This window comes from Acomys minous (assembly GCF_964271855.1).
Source record: "Acomys minous genome assembly, chromosome: 11".
In the NCBI taxonomy this organism is placed as follows: Eukaryota; Metazoa; Chordata; class Mammalia; order Rodentia; family Muridae; genus Acomys; species Acomys minous.
The window spans coordinates 50,107,521-50,125,064 of record NC_140492.1 but is presented as its reverse complement, the minus strand read 5'-3'; the positions used below and the strand labels follow the sequence as shown (position 1 = coordinate 50,125,064).

The 17,544-nt window shown below is 40.6% G+C and overlaps 1 pseudogene across 1 annotated transcript; it reads left to right on the top strand.

Moving 5' to 3' along the window:
* The first annotated feature begins 15,623 nt into the window (after positions 1 to 15,623).
* Positions 15,624 to 16,410, top strand: LOC311608756 (dnaJ homolog subfamily A member 1-like; annotated as a pseudogene). Its single transcript has one exon. The product of its transcript is annotated as a dnaJ homolog subfamily A member 1-like (transcript).
* Positions 16,411 to 17,544: the final 1,134 nt, after the last annotated feature.

Below are 17,544 nucleotides of genomic sequence, written 5' to 3'. Positions count from 1 at the left end.
TAGGTCTACCCAACAAAAAGAGATCTTGTGGCCTCTGGGGACATAGTGCTTTTAAAACTGCGAGTCAATCAGGCAGGGTAGGAACCTTTATTAAGGACTTGTGCACTGTCGGGACCAGTTAAGTCCGTTGGTGTGTAATGGCAGTGCCTTCAGCTCTCTGCTGGCCAGGAAATGAGCCTCTGTGTTTTCCTTTGTTACAGTTTCAGATCACCTGTGTTTTTTATTATCACTTCAGCTGGGTATCTCTCTGTGATTGTGCTAGTTAGTGGTGGAGTAGAAAACTCAGGGACTAGTCTCCCTTCCTGATCTCATCCTTGCTATGGTCTCCTCGGAAAGCAGAGGCAGCACAGGGAGGAGCCAGGGTGTTCTAGAATCAGTTAATCCAGAATTCTCAGTAGAGTTTTGTGAGTCACAGGAAAATTCCATTGGCAAATATTTTTACATGCCTACTTAATTCTCAGCCGTAGTCCTAGATGCTGCCTGTGTAAAAACAAGCAAAATTCCTCATGGCTTTTATGTTTGAAGTTGTAGGAGGACAGACAAAAAGCGAAATGGAGGATTATTATATCATGGTATGCTAATAGTTGTGAAATGCCAGGGTAAGGTGCATATAGGAACAGTGAGCAAAGAGATGGAGCAGCTGTTGTCGTAAGTTAAAAACACATCTAATAAGGTTTATTATAAAACTAGCCTATAATCATTACAATGGTTTTATCTAACCAGATATCAATTAATAAAAGACAGAGACACCTGTTGCATTTTAGAATAAGCCTTATTTTACCTGGGGCTGGACAGGTATTAACCCCCTAAATTACCTTCCGTTATCTCCCAGTCCCCATTCCAAGCCATCTGTTTTAATGATTTCTATCTGGGCTATTTCCCATCCATAATCCCAAAATACTTGCTTATGTTGCTCATCTGGGCCATTTCTTTCCATGCAGAACTTCAGAGTTCCTCCTCCTGCCCCCCTCCCCCACTCCTCCGCACCCCCCCCCCCCACCCCGCATGGCTCTTTCCTACCCCATTGTGAATCTGTTTGGTCCTCCTCCTCTGGTACCTCTCTTCTCTTTCCCAAGATACTTTTCTCTCCAAAGTCCTTGAACCTTCACCAGGCCTACCTCATTTCTGCCCTGCCCAGGTGTAGGCTTTTTTTTTTTTTTTTTTTAATTAACCATTCAACTTTCAGCAGATGGAGCAAGGTTTACACAACAAGCATAGGTATACTTGGAAATGTGCTGGTCTGGGCAAGCAACTAGATCTTGAGGGCCATTAATTAGCACCAGAATACATAGCACTAGACCTTGCCTGAACAAGGAACAGTGAGGAATATCTCTCTCGGAAACTGTGGCCTTTGGATGAAATCCTGGAAAATGTGGGTAAGAATTCACTGGTTTGGTGTACATAATACACCAGTTCTAGTTCAGTGAAATGTTTTCAAATGTAATGCTTCAGAACAGTTACTTGCTCTTAGGTCTCACATTTTGAGGGAGCCTTTTACCAGCTGGTCTACTACAGTTAACGTCATCAATTTTTGATCCCCTATAGCTTATTAATTTATACCTACAAGTTATAATCTGAACCCACCTCTTACCACTGCTTTATAACCGTATCAAGGTTTTCATTCCCAGATAAATTATAAGCTTCCTAGGAGTTAAGGTTGTGTTAATAGGCTCTTAATTTTTCCTGTTTCCTGTGTTTCTGTGGACTCCTTCAGTGGGCCCCTCCGATCTCCCTCCCTCCTTCCCTCCTTCTTTCCTTCCTTTCTTTCTTCCTTTCTTTCTTTTTAGGATATGGCCATGTGGACCCCTGAGAATGAATGCAGAGAATTTGGTGACAGACTGGCAGAGGATGTGGAGGGAGAAAGAGGAAATGGCTGCTGCGTTGAATCTGAGACACACAGGATGCCAGCAGCAAGGAAGATGAACGGGCATGTGTGATTTCAGGCATACATGACATAGATAAACAGCTTGGCCATTTGCCTCTTTAAGCTCCATTTATTACTACTTAGACTGAATTGATTTCTGCATGGCAAATATTGGCTCATCTTTCAAAGGCCCTAGCTAAAATGTCACCTCCATGGAGAAGCCTTTCAGACACTCCCCAGGCATCCAGTCGCCTTTCTGGGGCCTGACAATTGTGCAGCGCCTACCCTGTTCATGCTAGTGTGCTAATATTTCCAGGCTGCTATGTACTAGTACTGTCTTGTCCATTGACCAGTGAATCCAGGCGGTGGCATGAGCAAGCCTGGATTAACCTGATCCTACGGCCAGCTCTTGCCACCACAGTGTCCTCATCAGCCACAAAGCTGAAGTCAGTACAGAAGAGTAAGGTGACACTTTGCAGCCTTCACAACTAGAAGCTCTATCTTTGCCTGGGGCTGGCAAGCAAGGAAGAAGGGGCAGTGTGATTATTTCAGAAGATAAGGGATGAACACGGAATCCTAGGAGAGGAAACTGGAGCTCTAACTATGATGTCTCGGAATGCTCACCTCCTTCTACTCCTTGCAGAAATGCAAGAAGAGATTTTTGTTTTAGTTTTATTTTCATTTTTTAAGTGAGCCAACTTGATCTCTAAAAAGAGATTTTCTTAAAAAAAGAGAGCACCAGTGAAATTGTAATCTGTCTACGGGAAACCAATCTATATGCTTCTAATTGTGATAAAGTATGAGCTCAAGACCGCATGATGAGAAAATATCTGGAGACTTTGTCAGCCACACATCATTCAAGTTGCCAGTAACTTTGCACAACTTGTGAGTGTTCTGAGTTAAGGAAAACTGAGCAGAAGATCAAATACCTAGTAGTCAACAATATCATTATGGGGTTATGTTTATTTATGCTTTCTGCCAGTTGCATGTATACTGGTTGAGAGGTTACAATAAACCTGTGCACTAGGCTGAGGATGTTTGAAACCTTGTTCAACAGGAGATGCCTTTGAGCTTGGATCGGTCTGTCATGTTCCCCCAAGGATTCATGTGTAAAAAGTTTGATCTCCAGCTTGGGGTGCTGTTGGGAGAACTTGGAACCTTTGAGAAGTGGGTTTAGTGAAGGAGATTCAATTGGGTAGGATAGGCCCTTGAATGCAAGCCTGGATCCTAGCCCTTTTCCTGTCTCTTGGCCTCCTGCTGGTGGCAAAGCAGACAGTTTTGCTCTGCCATGTACCATGTACTGTGGTGTTCTTCTGCCTCAACACACAGCCAAAGTGATGGAGCCAACTGAGTATGGACTGAGTACCTTAAAATCAGAAAACAAGAAGAGCTCCCCTCCTTTGGCTGCGCATCTCAGGCATTTGTCCCATTGATGGAAAGACGACACACAGGCTCTTGAGCACTGAGAAACAATCCCAATTCTGAGTCCACATAGAAAAGAACCAAAATGTATCTGAGAAAATTTGTGGAGTAACAACAGATGGGAACAGTGACAATTTGGAGAGTAGGAAAATGAATCTCTTTCTATCTATGGTATCTATCTATCTATCTATCATCTATCTATCTATCTATCTATCTATCTATCTATCTATCTATCATCTATCTGTCCCTTGTATAGAGCTAATATAATACATGTAAACATGTAGAATGCAATATATGTACATATCCCATAAATTCCTAAACTGTGACTACTCATGTGCTAATAGTTTTTAAATGAGATTCACCTTTGAAAATTTTTCAGTGTCAAATGTCACATGCATGCAAGGCCAACGCGCTATCAGCTTTAAGTTTTAACTTTGTGATGAAATGAATTTTATCAATAGTTCCTTTGTAAATCATGATTTTGTGTTCTGTGTAAGAAGCCCTTGTCTCTCCCAAGTTTTCAAAAATTTCCCCCTAACTTTTAGAGGTACTGTAGTTTTGTTATTTCCATTTAATACATGATTCAATTAGAATTAAATATTGTATATAGTGTAATGCAAGTGTTAAAGTTTTTCCCCCTATGGACATCTAATTACTTTAGCAACATTTATTGAAACAATTATGCTTTTCCCATTGACTTAACTTAGGCCTTTAGCAAAAATCAATTGGGCATGTAACTATGAGGTTGCTTCTAAACACACTGTTTTGGCTCATTGATATACCACAATACCACTCTGTCTTAATTACTCTAGTCTTGTAATAAATTCTAAAATTAGATATTAAACCTGTCCTTTTCCCAAAACATTCTGGACGTTTTAGATCCTTTGTGTTCCCAAAGAAGCTTTAAAATCAACTGGTATGTTTTTCTTGAAATATATTCCTAGGATTTTTTTTATCATTAATCACCAGTGACAAGCAAGTTAAAATCAAATCAGTAAACTGCCCTACCTCCACTAAAATATCTAAAGTTATAAAGGCATACATCAGGGACTGAGGAAAGAGAGACTGTAACAAGTAAAATTTTCCTCTATTGTTAATATAAAAAAAAGTGCATTCTCTTCAGGAAACAGTTTGACACTGCCTTTAATATTAAATATTTACTTAACTCTATGCTCTAGGAACTTCATTCTTACTCATAGGAAACACAAACATGAAACATGTGCCAACATGGAGATTAAACTGTTGGTAAGAATTAAATTCAGGATTGAGTCAACCTGGAAATAGTCCCACATCTAACAAGTTAAGTGGATAACCAGATTTTGGAGACTCCCCATATGACGGAATACTAGAATACCATCAGCAACAGAAAAATGAGAATACCTAGTACGCTGAGCGACATGAATCTCAGAACCACACTGCTTTTAGAAAGCCAAATGCAAAAGAAAACACATTGTATTTCTCTGTTCATAAAAATGGAATCTGTAACAGACAATTCAAATTTAGAGAGATAGAACCTTCCTCCTTGTCTTGGAATTATGTAGGAGTAATCTGGGTAGGAACCAAAACCCAAATGAACTTTTTGGTAGTAAAAAGAAATGTCCTATAGCAGAATCATGATAACGGCTGTTCAGGTAAGCGTACTTGGCAAAGCTTATTGATATTGAATAGTTCACTACAGTTAACTGTATGTAGACTATATGCCAAGGGAGTAGATTATAGCTTTTGTGAAATGATCACTATCTCTCTGTTGAAAATCGTTTTTTCTAAATAAAACAAATACATTTTCTTGTTTTTCTATTACTACTTCTGAACTGTAATAAATCTCTGAACTGTAATAAATCTATGCTGATTACAAATTATCCAGTCTAAAGTATTTTCCTACAGCAACCCAAATGAACAAAGCAGAAATTGGCACCAGAAATCAGGTGTTATTATAGAATACAGATAAACTGTGGCAGTAGATTTGCTGTTCCGGAGTGGGCAGACTCTGGAAGAACTTCAAATTACATGCAGGCGCGATAAGGGACAGTTTTGGTAAGAACTTGGAAGAAAAATTCTGAAAGTGAGCCTTGGTCTTCTTAGAGATTATCTGAGTAGTTATGATCAGAATGTTGGTAGAGGTATAAAAACAAAAAAAAAATTCATTATGAGGCCTGGAAAGATGGCTCAGCAGTTCAGAGCCTGCCCTGCTCTTACAGACATCCCAAGTTTGATTCCTAGCACTCAGAAGGCTCACAACCACCTACGAACTCCAGCTCCAAAGCATCTGGCGCCATCTTCTGGCCTCTGTAGGCACGTGCACACTTGTGCACATACCCTAAACACAGATACACAAGCATACATAGAATTAAAAATTAAAATATAAAATCCATTCTAGTGAACTCTCAGGTAGAAATAGGATTGTGCTACTGACAATGGAGGAATGGCAATGTGAGGAGATAGGCTACATTGCAGATTAAGTCTCCAGGAAGCATCCTACTCTAGCCTCCATGCTTTCCCTGTTCAGGATGTAAGGTGCCCTTTAAAATGTGAGAAAGAAAGAAAGAAAGAAAGAAAGAAAGAAAGAAAGAAAGAAAGAAAGAAAGAGAAAAGAAAGAAAGCGACCAAATCTCCCCTCCCTACGCAATGTTCTTGCAAATAGGATTGTGCTACTGACAATGGAGGAATGGCAATGTTTATTATAAAGTGACAAAGAGTTTGACTGGATTGTGTTTGTGGCTTAGTCTTTAGTTTGTGATTGATAAAACTGAAATTTTGGTGGTAAAATATCTAAGAAAACATATCAGGGTGCAATGAGGTATATGGTATTGTGCTTCACATCTGAAATGTCCCACATAGGCTCTCAATTTAAATATTTTTTTCTTTTTAAAATTTTAATTTATTATAATTTATTCAGATTACAACCCTAATGTTATCCCCTCCTTTGTATCTTCCCGTTCCCAATTCCGTCCTTCTTCCCTCTTCTGTCCTATTCCCCTCCCCTAAACCTCTGACAGAAGGAGTCTCCTCCCCCAACCTGTGACCATAGCCTATTATGTCTCACGTGGATAACCTGCTTCCCCTTCCTCTGTCTGCCACTGTGCCTCCCCTCCAAGGGAAGGAGATCAAATCAGGTGGGGTTGAGGGGGAGGACCCAGAGTTCATATCAGAGTCAGTCCTCATTCCCCCTGACAACCGGTGGAGGATGAGCTGTCCATTGGCTAGAACTGAACAAGGAAAGGGTATAGAGTGGAGCGCTAAGACTGGTATGGAAGAATTGGAGATGGAAGCACCCAGAAGGTTCAGGAGCCCCACAAAGAGACCATCAAGGCCAACGGATCTGGACCCGGAGGGACCTGCACAAACTGTTACACCAACTCAAGTTTAAATCTTGATCCCCAGCTTATGCAACAGTTTGGAAGAATACGGCGCCTTTAGGGGATGTCGCCAATGGAAACATGGGTCACGAGGACGGAACCTACGCGAGTTTTATCCAGCTATTTTGTTTGTTTGTTTGTTTTTGTTTTTTAAGATTTATTTACTAAGTATGTATACAGTGCTTTGCCTGCATGTGTGCCAGCATGCCAGAAGAGGGCACCAGATCTCATTATAGATGTTTGTGAGCCACCATGTGGTTGCTAGGAATTAAACTCAGGACCTTTGGAACAGAGGCCAGTGCTCTTAACCTGTGAGCCATCTCTACAGCCCTGTTCACCTATGTCTTGAGTCTAGCTTGCTTGCTTCCTGACTGCTGCTATATGAATAGGCTGTTGCCTTATGTTCCCATCACCAGAACCTCCATATCCTTTCCTGCCTTCTCCACCACAGTGGATAAAGAACCCTCAGAAACCCTGAGCCTAAGTTAGTTTCTCTAAGGTGGTTCTGTCAAGTAATTTGGTCAGAGCAATACAAAAGGACTGTTGACTGCTTAAAAAACACAAGAAGTCAGAGAGTTTAAACACAGCCCTTATAATTTAAAGAGAAACACAGTCTAAAGATAAGAAAATTTCTTAGTCTATCCAAGTTGCAAAAAGCAAAAGGGCATGCTTAGAGGGAAAATAAAAACAATGGTATGGCCCAGAAAACAAGTACAGTGTAATCCTCTGTGAGGCCCTCATGGTAGATGGTATCATGGTGAGAGATCATACGGGGGAAGGTAGAAAGCCAGAGGGCAAAGAGAGGAGCTCATTAGTTATGTCAGCTCACCCTTAGCAGTTTGCAATCTTTTCATCGTCCAGTGCCTTCAATGGCATCTACCAAGGAACTACTTCTTTGTTTGAGTGTCTGTGCATGTATATGACTCTGTGTGTGTGTGTGTGTGTGTGTGTGTGTGTGTGTGTGTTTAAGCATGTGGAAGCCAGAGGTCCATGTTGACCCTCAGTTGCTCTCTGTCTTAGTATTTTGAGACAGAGTATCTATCTAAACCTGGATCTTACCAACTCAACTAGACTGGTTGTGTAGGAAGCCTTAGACAACCATTTATCTCCACTTTCTGCAGCCCTAGGGTTATAGGTGTGCACTGAACTTCTTGGCTCTGTTTTCTGAACATAAGTCCTCGTGATTGCACGGAGAACACTTAACCTACTATGCCATCTCCCCAACCTCAGATTCATCTCTTAAGGTCACAGTGCTTCAAAACTGCTACACTGAAAGCTAACCTGTCAACACATTGGGAGATGAGGAGCATCTAGATCATGGCAGAGAACACTCTGCTTCACTACAGATCCCCTGATTTAAATATTAATCTCATCTAAAGCACTCAAATAGAAGCACCCAGAAAAATAATGAGCAGTTACTGTGCACTGTAAGTGAACCAAACCGACACAGAAAGCCAGCCATCACATCATATTTGATTTCTTCCTTCCGTCTCCACCACCATCTCCTATGAGAGCCTCCAGCAGCATCACATGGTTGACTTCAGACTTCCGTTCTATTTCACCTTTGATCTTGTCTTTATGCAATGCTCTTCTTTATACAAGATGGGTAAAACCACTCTGCCTCTCTGCTCAGGGTTCTAAAGTGGTCCCTCTTTTCTGTGAAAAGACGGTCTCCTTATGAAGACTACAATGACCAGGGGACTTGCCCCCATCCTTCCCTTTAATCGCACACTGCCCAACTCCACCCTGTGTTGTTGCTGTTGTGTTTTCTGAATCACACTTGTTCCCTTTGGGACTTGGAGCCTCCTGCTTCCACACTCTTTCCCCCCTCTTCCTCACCTCTCTGCATAGCTTTTGTCTCAACCCATGTTGTAATTTTAAACAGCATACATATCATGTCAAAGTATCTGCAACTATAATATGGAATGACAATACATGATTACTTTTATGACAGCCACCGAGATTGCTAGCACTACTGATTTCTTAGTTATACCTGAAAAGGAAATGATAAATTTCACATAAAAAATGGAACTTTATGAGCCCCTTGAAATCTACTCTAGATAAATCTTTTTAATATAGTATTTTATTAATTCCTGGAGAATTTCATACAATGTATTTTGGCCATATCCATCTTCTGCCCTTCCTCTAATTCCTCCTAAATCCCCCGCCCCTCATGTTCCCCATGTGCTCCCAACTCCTTGTCTTATTTTTTTATATTTTAAATTAAATTATAATATGATTACATCATTTCTCTCCTCCCTCACCTTTCTCTTATCTTTTATATGTCTACCTCACCCCACCAACACTCCTTACCAAATTCATAGCCTCCTTTTCTTTAACCATTATTGATTATCTGTATTATAAACACATATAAATACTATACTGTTACAATATATAATATTACATAACATATAGTCACATAATAATATATAATTATATATGTGTATATATACATGCACACAAATAAAAATATAAACACAACCTGTTGCAGCTTATCAGTGTCACCTGCATATATATGTTTCTAGGACTGACCACTGGTATGGAATAACCAATTACAGTTTCATCCTTGGGAAGACTAGTCTTCCTTCTTTAAGTAGTTGTCAATTGCTTATAGTTCTCCATTTAGGAGTGGTGACCCATGATATTTCACCTGTCTATGCTGGGGTGTCAACTGGTATTGGAATCATTCGGGAGGTCTTTTTTAGTCAGAATGACGTTGAGGTTTCATGAGTGTTGCTTCTCTATCATGGCTAGAAGGACCAATCTCACAGCTGACTTCCTGGTCTTCTGGCTCTTACAATCTTTCTGATCCTCTCTTCTGTGATGGTGCACAAGCCTTAGATGCAGAAGCTGTATTGTGGATGGTTCAGCTGGGCTAGTCAGTCTATCATCAGTGGTTCTCTGAATTTTGACAAGTTGTTGTTTTCTATAATAGTCTTCTGCTGCTGCCAAAAGAAGGTTCTTTAATAAGAGGTGAGTGCTACACTCCTCTGTGGGTAGAAGGATAAGTACTTGGAATTACATAAGAACAACAGTGCTAGGCTCTCCTCTAAGACCCATGATCTCTGTAGACACACGTAGCTGGCTACATTTATAGTACCAAGCACCATTTCCTCTTGTTAAGTAAACCATGAGTCCAGTTAGATAGCTGTAGGTTAACTGCCAAGATATAAGAGACACTACTGTATTTCAGGGGTATCCTGTCATGCTGATCGTTATTGTGGTTGATAGATGTCTGTGATGGTTTGAGTAAAAATGGCCCCCATAGGCTCATACATTTTAATTCTTAGTAAGCAGAGAAGGGAACTGTTTGAAAGGATTACAAGGATTAGAAGGCGTGGCCTTGTTGAAGGAAATATTTCATTAAGGGTAGACTATGAGGTGTCAAAAGCCCAAGCTAGCACTCCCTCCCTCCCCCCACCTCTGTCTGGATCAGCTTGTAGAACTTTTAGATACTTCTCCAGCTGCCGTGTCATGCTAATGGACTAACCTCCGAAAGTGTAAGCAAGCCCTCAACTAAATTCTTTCCTTTATAAGAGTTGCCTTGGTCATGAGTGTCTTCACAGCAAAAGAACAGTGACTCAGAAAGTATCTCAGGGAGGTAAGACTATTGATTGCTTTGCTCCTTAGGAGCTTGCATATCACCCTCTGGTACTGAAAAAAGCTACGTCTCGGTGCAGAAGGTATTGGGTCAGTTCCAGCTCAAAGCCTCTGAATTCTATGTCTAAAGTGTGTGGTGTCTTCAGCATTAAGGACTGACCTTCAGCTTCTGGCAGCCAAACAAGGACAATATCAATAACCTATATCACTGCAGGCATCTCTTGACTTGGCTAGACCAACAACTTGAAAGGATGTTTCTCATGCTTGGTACTGGAGTTTTTTTTACTCAATGTCCATATTCCTCCAAACAAAAGCATGGCCAGGCCTATCACAGCAATACCCCAGTTCCTGGTACCAACTTCTGTCGTAGTTAGGGTTTTATTGCTGTGAAAGCACACTATGGCCATGGCAACACTTTAAAGGAAAGCTTATGATTGGAGCTGGCTTACAGTTTAGAGCTTTAGTCCATCATCTTCCTGGCAGCATGCAGGCGGACATGGTGCTGGAGAAGGAGTTGAGAGTTCTATATCTGGACTGGCAGGCAGTGGGATGTGAATAAGATGCTAGACTTTGCTTGAGCTTCTAAGACCTCAAAGCCCACCCTCAGTGATACACTTCCTCCAAGAAGGCCACGTCTCCTAATAGTGCTACCTCCTATGGACCTGTGGGGACCATTTTTACTTAAACCACTACAGTTAGAAAGGTTAAGAACCACTGGCCTTAGGATGTTAGATGGTGTATCGTCACTCGAAGTCATTTAGTTTCATTTAAATATATATGCATACACATATTTATATGTATTATTTGTGATTTTTGGTAAATGCAAAATAATGATTCCCCATGTCATTTTCAAGCATCTTTAGTGCTATTATCCCTCCTCTCTCTCTCTCTCTCTCTCTCTCTCTCTCTCTCTCTCTCTCTCTCTCTCTCTCTCCTTCTGTATTGTCCTACTCCCCATCTGCCCAATTGAAGAGTCCCTCCACATGTCTCCAACTTCTCCCTTCATATTACCCGCACTGTTCTAGATAAATCTTTATAACAAATCCCCTGAATACCACTGGATATGTACTATTTTAAAATCCTTTTGGATCTTGTAGTTTTTTTTTTTTAACAGATATCTCTAATGTTTTTTCTAGCCTCCTCTGTAAAGAAAGCCACCTATCATTTTGTGCTTGGCTAGACACTATCCCCCACTCCCTCCCATTTCCAGTCAAAGCAAGCATTTTTATATCTTCAGGTCTCCAGGGTTAGAGCATCGTTTTCCTATGCAGCCTGCTAAGTTCTCCTGACTTTCCCCTTCCCCAGGGTGCTGTCCTTACTAGATGCACAGTCCCCTGGCCCTGCTGCTTTTTAATTCCCCTGCAGGAGCCATCATAACCTTTCACTGTCCTTATTTCACATGTTATTTATTTTGTTATCTCCTGCATCTAGGATTGTACAAGTGCTCAGCACATTTTTGTGGCATCGCGCCATTTCTTATTGAACCTGTGGTAGCCTCCAGCATCTCATGGAGTGACTGTGTACTTGAACTATGCAGGGGGTGGAGAGATGGCCCACTGGTTAAGGTTGATACCACTCCTTCGGGGGATCCAAGTTCGGTTCCCAGCACCTGCCTCAGGTGCCTCATAGCCACTTAGAGCATCAGCTCCATGGTTATCCAATGCCTCTGACTTTGGGGATCACTTGCATTCGTATTTACATACCCCCCACAGATATAAGTACAACAAAAGATAATGTAAATCTTACAAATAATTTACCCCATCTCCAAATACTATCACCTTAAGCATTAGGCTTCATATGAATTATGAGGGGGTGCAAACATCTATGCCGTAGTAGTGTCTTTGTGACTAAGAGGTGAACCCTTCTGAGTTGCCCTGGTCATGGTTTTAGAGAGTAGGGAAGAACTTGGATTTTATAACACATAGCATGACATTCCAGCATGAAGCTCCCTAAGAGCTCATGCTCATGTAAGCAGAGCAGAGAAACAGCAATGTGGGTTATTTTCCTATTCAAGAACATGATGAAGACCCTTTCTAGAACAAGCCTGATGCTGCCCATTAACTCCCATTTTTAGAGCTATCCTTGTAAAATTATGGATTTTGGCTCCCTTTGATCCATAATGAATACAAGTGGCAACTGACTTTGTGTTACAACTATTAATGCAGGGCATCAATGTTATCTTTTAATTTTGCTCATCATTTTATTTTTATTTTCTTGTTTTTTCATCATATACAATTCCTATATAAACACATAAACATGCATATATACATATCTATATATGTGCAGCTACATATATACTCAACTATATATGTATCTATATGTATATAGAGTAGTTCTTTCTTCTGTAGGCACGAAAACTATACTAATTTCAAGTTGTTAAACACCCACCCTTCTATCACAACAGTGCCTATCTGCAGCAAATATTTTTAAATATTTACTCAACATAAGTTTGCTAATAAGGATGGATTCATGTTCGTTAAGATGTATAATTGCTTTCAAACCATATGCTGTTCTGATGTAAATTCATGTTAGGCTTTTGAAGGAGATACCTATGATTTCAAAAATAGATCACAGTCACTATCCTGTTTCTCTAAGCATAAAAAGTACTTTGTGATTTTCACTGAAAGTCTAGGGATGAAAAAGCAGGTTCCTGGCAACTATTCACTTACAACCTCGGCGGTCAGTGTTAAGGAGCCCTTCCTAGTGGATCTGATGTCAGTTTGTGGATTAAGGTTAAGGAATGTGTGACAGGCATAGAATCCAAGCAAGCAAGCTCAAGCAGAGAAGAAGGGGAGTAGAGGGGGGAGAGAGAGATCCTCTCGAACTCCTTTATATTTTTTCATAATCTCTTTATTGATTATTTGAGAATTTCACATCAGGAATCGTGAGAACAGTCACTTCCCAGCTTCCCAGTCCTTCCGGGTCCGCCTTCCTACTCTTGTAAGTCACTGGTCCCACCCACGCCCGCCCCCTGGGGGAAAAAACAAAGAAGAAAAACAAAACAACAACAACATCCAAACTATATTATTAAAAGCAAATAGTCTGTCCTTTTTTTTTTTTTTTTTAAACAGAGGACTGAAGTTAAGGTGAAACAAGGTGGAAGGGAGAGGCCTGGGGCGATGGCTCAGTGACTAAGAGCACACACTGCCTCTGCAGAGGACCTCACCTCAGTTCCCAGCACCCATGCCAACTAGCTCACAACCACCTGTGGCTGCAGGGAGAACTGATACCTCTGGCCTCCATAGGCACTTGCACACTCATATCCACCCCTGCCCCCGCCACATACATATACACATAACTAAAAATAAAATTTAAAAATGGTGAAACAACTCCAAAATGTATACTTTTGGCATCAAAATTAGTGAACATAAATTACTTGAATGCCATGTTTTCATAAAGATAACAGAACTGTCTACAAAACAAAAGAAACTGTAAAAAACAAAGATAGGTCATTGTTCTGTTTTTTTTTTTTAATAACTCTGGATTATTATACAGTTGGATCAGCCTGCCCCACCCCCACACATCTAGTTCCTTTCTCAGCCTGGCAAAGTAATTCATTCACACGTACACAGGCAGGTGTGGTGGTGACAACATTAGGGCAATAGACTGAGCAACGTAAGGTGCTAGTTCAGGCTCTGACTGTAGAGCTCTTACAATTTCCCCCACTCAGTCCAAAATAAGGGACAATTTTCTGGCAATTGTGTGCTGGCTTGGACATCTATCCTGTTGGCTCTGCTCTCAGGAGATCCTCACAAGCACTAAGAAGACACAGCAGTACTCACCAACTTAAAGTTTTATACACACACACACACACACACAGAGAGAGAGAGAGAGAGAGACACAACAGTACTCACCAACTTAAAGTTTTATACACACATACACACACACACACACACACACACACAGACACATGTATATATGACAAGCTATATCAAAACCCATAAGAATTCATGTCCTATGACCCAATTTTTATCATTTTATGCACCCAATTAAAATTCTCTTTTTAAATACCATAAAACATAGTGCAGTAACTAAAATATATTGCTGCAAATGTGCATATTCCTGCATGAAAAGAGTCTTACAATTTCCCATGGAATATCTAAGTCAGTTTACAAAATAAATACAGAGTGTGGGCTCATTGCTGCCATAGGTATGCAAGCAGATGTCTCCATATGTGAAGGAATAAATAAGCATGTAAGCATGTTGTGTGTCTATGGCTTAAATCTGAAACGTCTCCACAGGGTCAGGAGTCTGAACATTTGGCTCCCAGCTGATAGCACTTCTGGGGGAGAGTTTGGGGCCTTTGGGAAGTGGTGTCTAGCTGGCTTATGTAGGTCCCTAGGGGATAGCCTTGGGATTATAGGTTAACTCGGCCTCTGAACCAAGCTCTCAGGTTCTTAACTGCCAACATGTGAGGAGATAGGCTACATTGCAGATTAAGTCTCCAGGAAGCATCCTACTCTAGCCTCCATGCTTTCCCTGTTCAGGATGTAAGGTGCCCTTTAAAATGTGAGAAAGAAAGAAAGAAAGAAAGAAAGAAAGAAAGAAAGAAAGAAAGAAAGCGACCAAATCTCCCCTCCCTACACAATGTTCTTCTGCCAGGTATTCTGTCACAACCAAAGGAAAAGTAGCATATATGTACACACACACACACACACACACACACACACACACACACTTGCTCACGAACACTGGCAAAGGCAGATTAAACAGACCCACTCTATTAAGGCTAGATTCCTAATTGTCTACATCTCTTAATGTGAGATGGGAAACTGTGGAATATATATGTATGCTTCTTATATGTGTTATATGTGCTTCCATGTATGTTAACTTATATACGTGTGTATGTTATAAGTTTTCTATTGGGAACTTTTCAGAATGCTTGGTGGGTGGTGGAGGAGCCGACTCTGGCTGAACTGCGCTGTGCTACGCTCCTCTTTACACTCTCCAGAACCAGCCGGCTCACCGGCTGTAAACCATAGTGAAAGAAACCACGTACTATGATGTTTTGGGGGTCAAATCCAATGCTACCCAGGAAGAATTGAAAAAGGCATATAGAAAATTGGCTCTGAAGTACCACCCTGACAAGAATCCAAACACAGGAGAAAAGTTTAAACAGATTTCTCAAGCTTATGAAGATCTTGCTGATTCAAAAAAAAAGGGGGGGGCGAATTATATGATAAAGGAGGAGAGCAGGCGATTAGAGAGGGCGGAGCAGGTGGTGGTTTTGGCTTGCCCATGGATATCTTTGATATGTTCTTTGGAGGAGGAGGAAGGGTACAAAGAGAAAGGAGAGGTAAAAATGTGTGTCAGCTCTCAGGGACCTTAGAAGACTTGCATAATGGTGCAACAAGAAAACTTGCTCTGCAAAAGGTTGTGAAGGCCGAGGTGGTAAGAAAGGAGAAGTAGAGTGCTGCCCCAATTGCGGGGGGACCGGTATGCAAATAAGGATTCATCAGATCAGATTGGGAATGGTTCAGCAGATCCAGTCAGTATGCATGGAGCGTCATGATTCATGGAGAATGCATCAACCCCAAAGGCAGATGTAAAAGCTGCAATGGAAGAAAAAGTAGTTTGAGAGGAGAAGATTTTAAAAGTTCACATTGATAAAGGCATGAAAGACGGTCAGAAGATAACATTCCATGGTGAAGGAGACCAAGAGCCAGGACTGGAGCTGGGAGACATTATCATTGTCTTAGACCAGAAGGCCCACGCTGTTTTTATACGAGGAGGAGGAGACTTTTTCATGTGTATGGACTTACAGCTGATTGAGGCATTGTGTGGCTTCCAAAAGCCAATATCTACTCTTGACAACCAAACCATAGTCATCACTTCTCATCCAGGTCAGATTGTCAAGCATGGAGATAGAAAATGTGTGCTAAATGAAGGTATGCCAATATACCATCGGCCATATGAGAAAGGACATCTAATCGTTGAATTTAAGGTAAACTTCCCTGAAAATGGCATTCTTTCTCCTGATAAACTCTCTGCTGGAAAAACTTCTTCTTGAAAGGAATGAAATAGAAGAGACTGATGAAATGGATCAGGTAGAACTGGTGGACTTTGATCCAAATCAGAAAAGATGGCGTCATTATGATGGAAACACATATAAGGATGATGAACATCACCGTAGAGGTGGCCTTCAATGTCAGACCTCTTAACGGGCCAGTCACTCTTTATGACATTCTATATGGAATAGTGAATGTGGGAAGGACTGTAATCATAATACGCTCACTACTTGGCTATTGTTTTTGTTTTAACTATAGTAGTGTTTTAAAGGTTAAATGAAGAATAAACACAAATATAAAAGCTCTGACTTTGCCCTGATGTATGATGACCTCAATATGCAAGCTGAAAGTTTAGTACTTGTAAAAACTACTTTAAAAGTTTCCTAGCATCCGTTAGGTCATATCTTGTGTAATTGATAATAGCTGTGTACATTAGACTGACATGCTAGGTATGTATTGTTTGACTATTCATTGTTAAGCTATGGAATTAAAATTCTGTATTTAACCTTTTTTATCTTCCTACAACAAAAAGCATTGTTTATGTTAAACAACAAAACTCTTAAAATTCTTAGGAGAAAACTGGAAGTTAGCTCAGTTGAACCAGTGCTTCCTGGGACACACAAAGCCCTGGCATATATGTAGTAACATTTGCAAAGTGGAAGCAGGTGGGTCATAAGTTCAAGGTCAACCTAGTACACAGGATACTGTACTTCAAAAAGAAAATATCTTAGAAGAATACTTCATGGTTCCACATCTTGTCTCCTGCACCATGCCATTCATCAGCAATGACATTTCTTCCCGTCTAGAAGTATGGTAATTTTCTAAAATGCACGTATGATGGTACCACCTGGAACATAATACTTGCTGCAGTTACCATCCATCACACACCTGTAAGAAAACAAACCAGGAAACCAGAGTGCTGGAAAACATACATTGAAATGCCCTGGGTGTTTTGATACTTAGCATTCCCATAACCATAATTTTGCCCACACTCCTGGTGACTGTGTGTGTGTGTGGTTTTTTTTTTTTTTCCAGTAAGACAAGACAAAGTTGTGGTCCTCTGGGGATAAATACATGAAGTCATGGGCTTGGTAGATAGCTTTAACCATGTAAATAAGAGTTAAGCAAGAGTCCCATTTGAAATTAAAGAAACGCACATTTATAATGTTATCCCCATTAACTGACATTTCGCTAGAAAGGTCACCAATTAAGTTATTTTTATAGCTAGGTGAATAGAAGCTATGTTTCCATGACAACAGATGGTACATAACAAGGTTTATAAAAAGGTTAATGT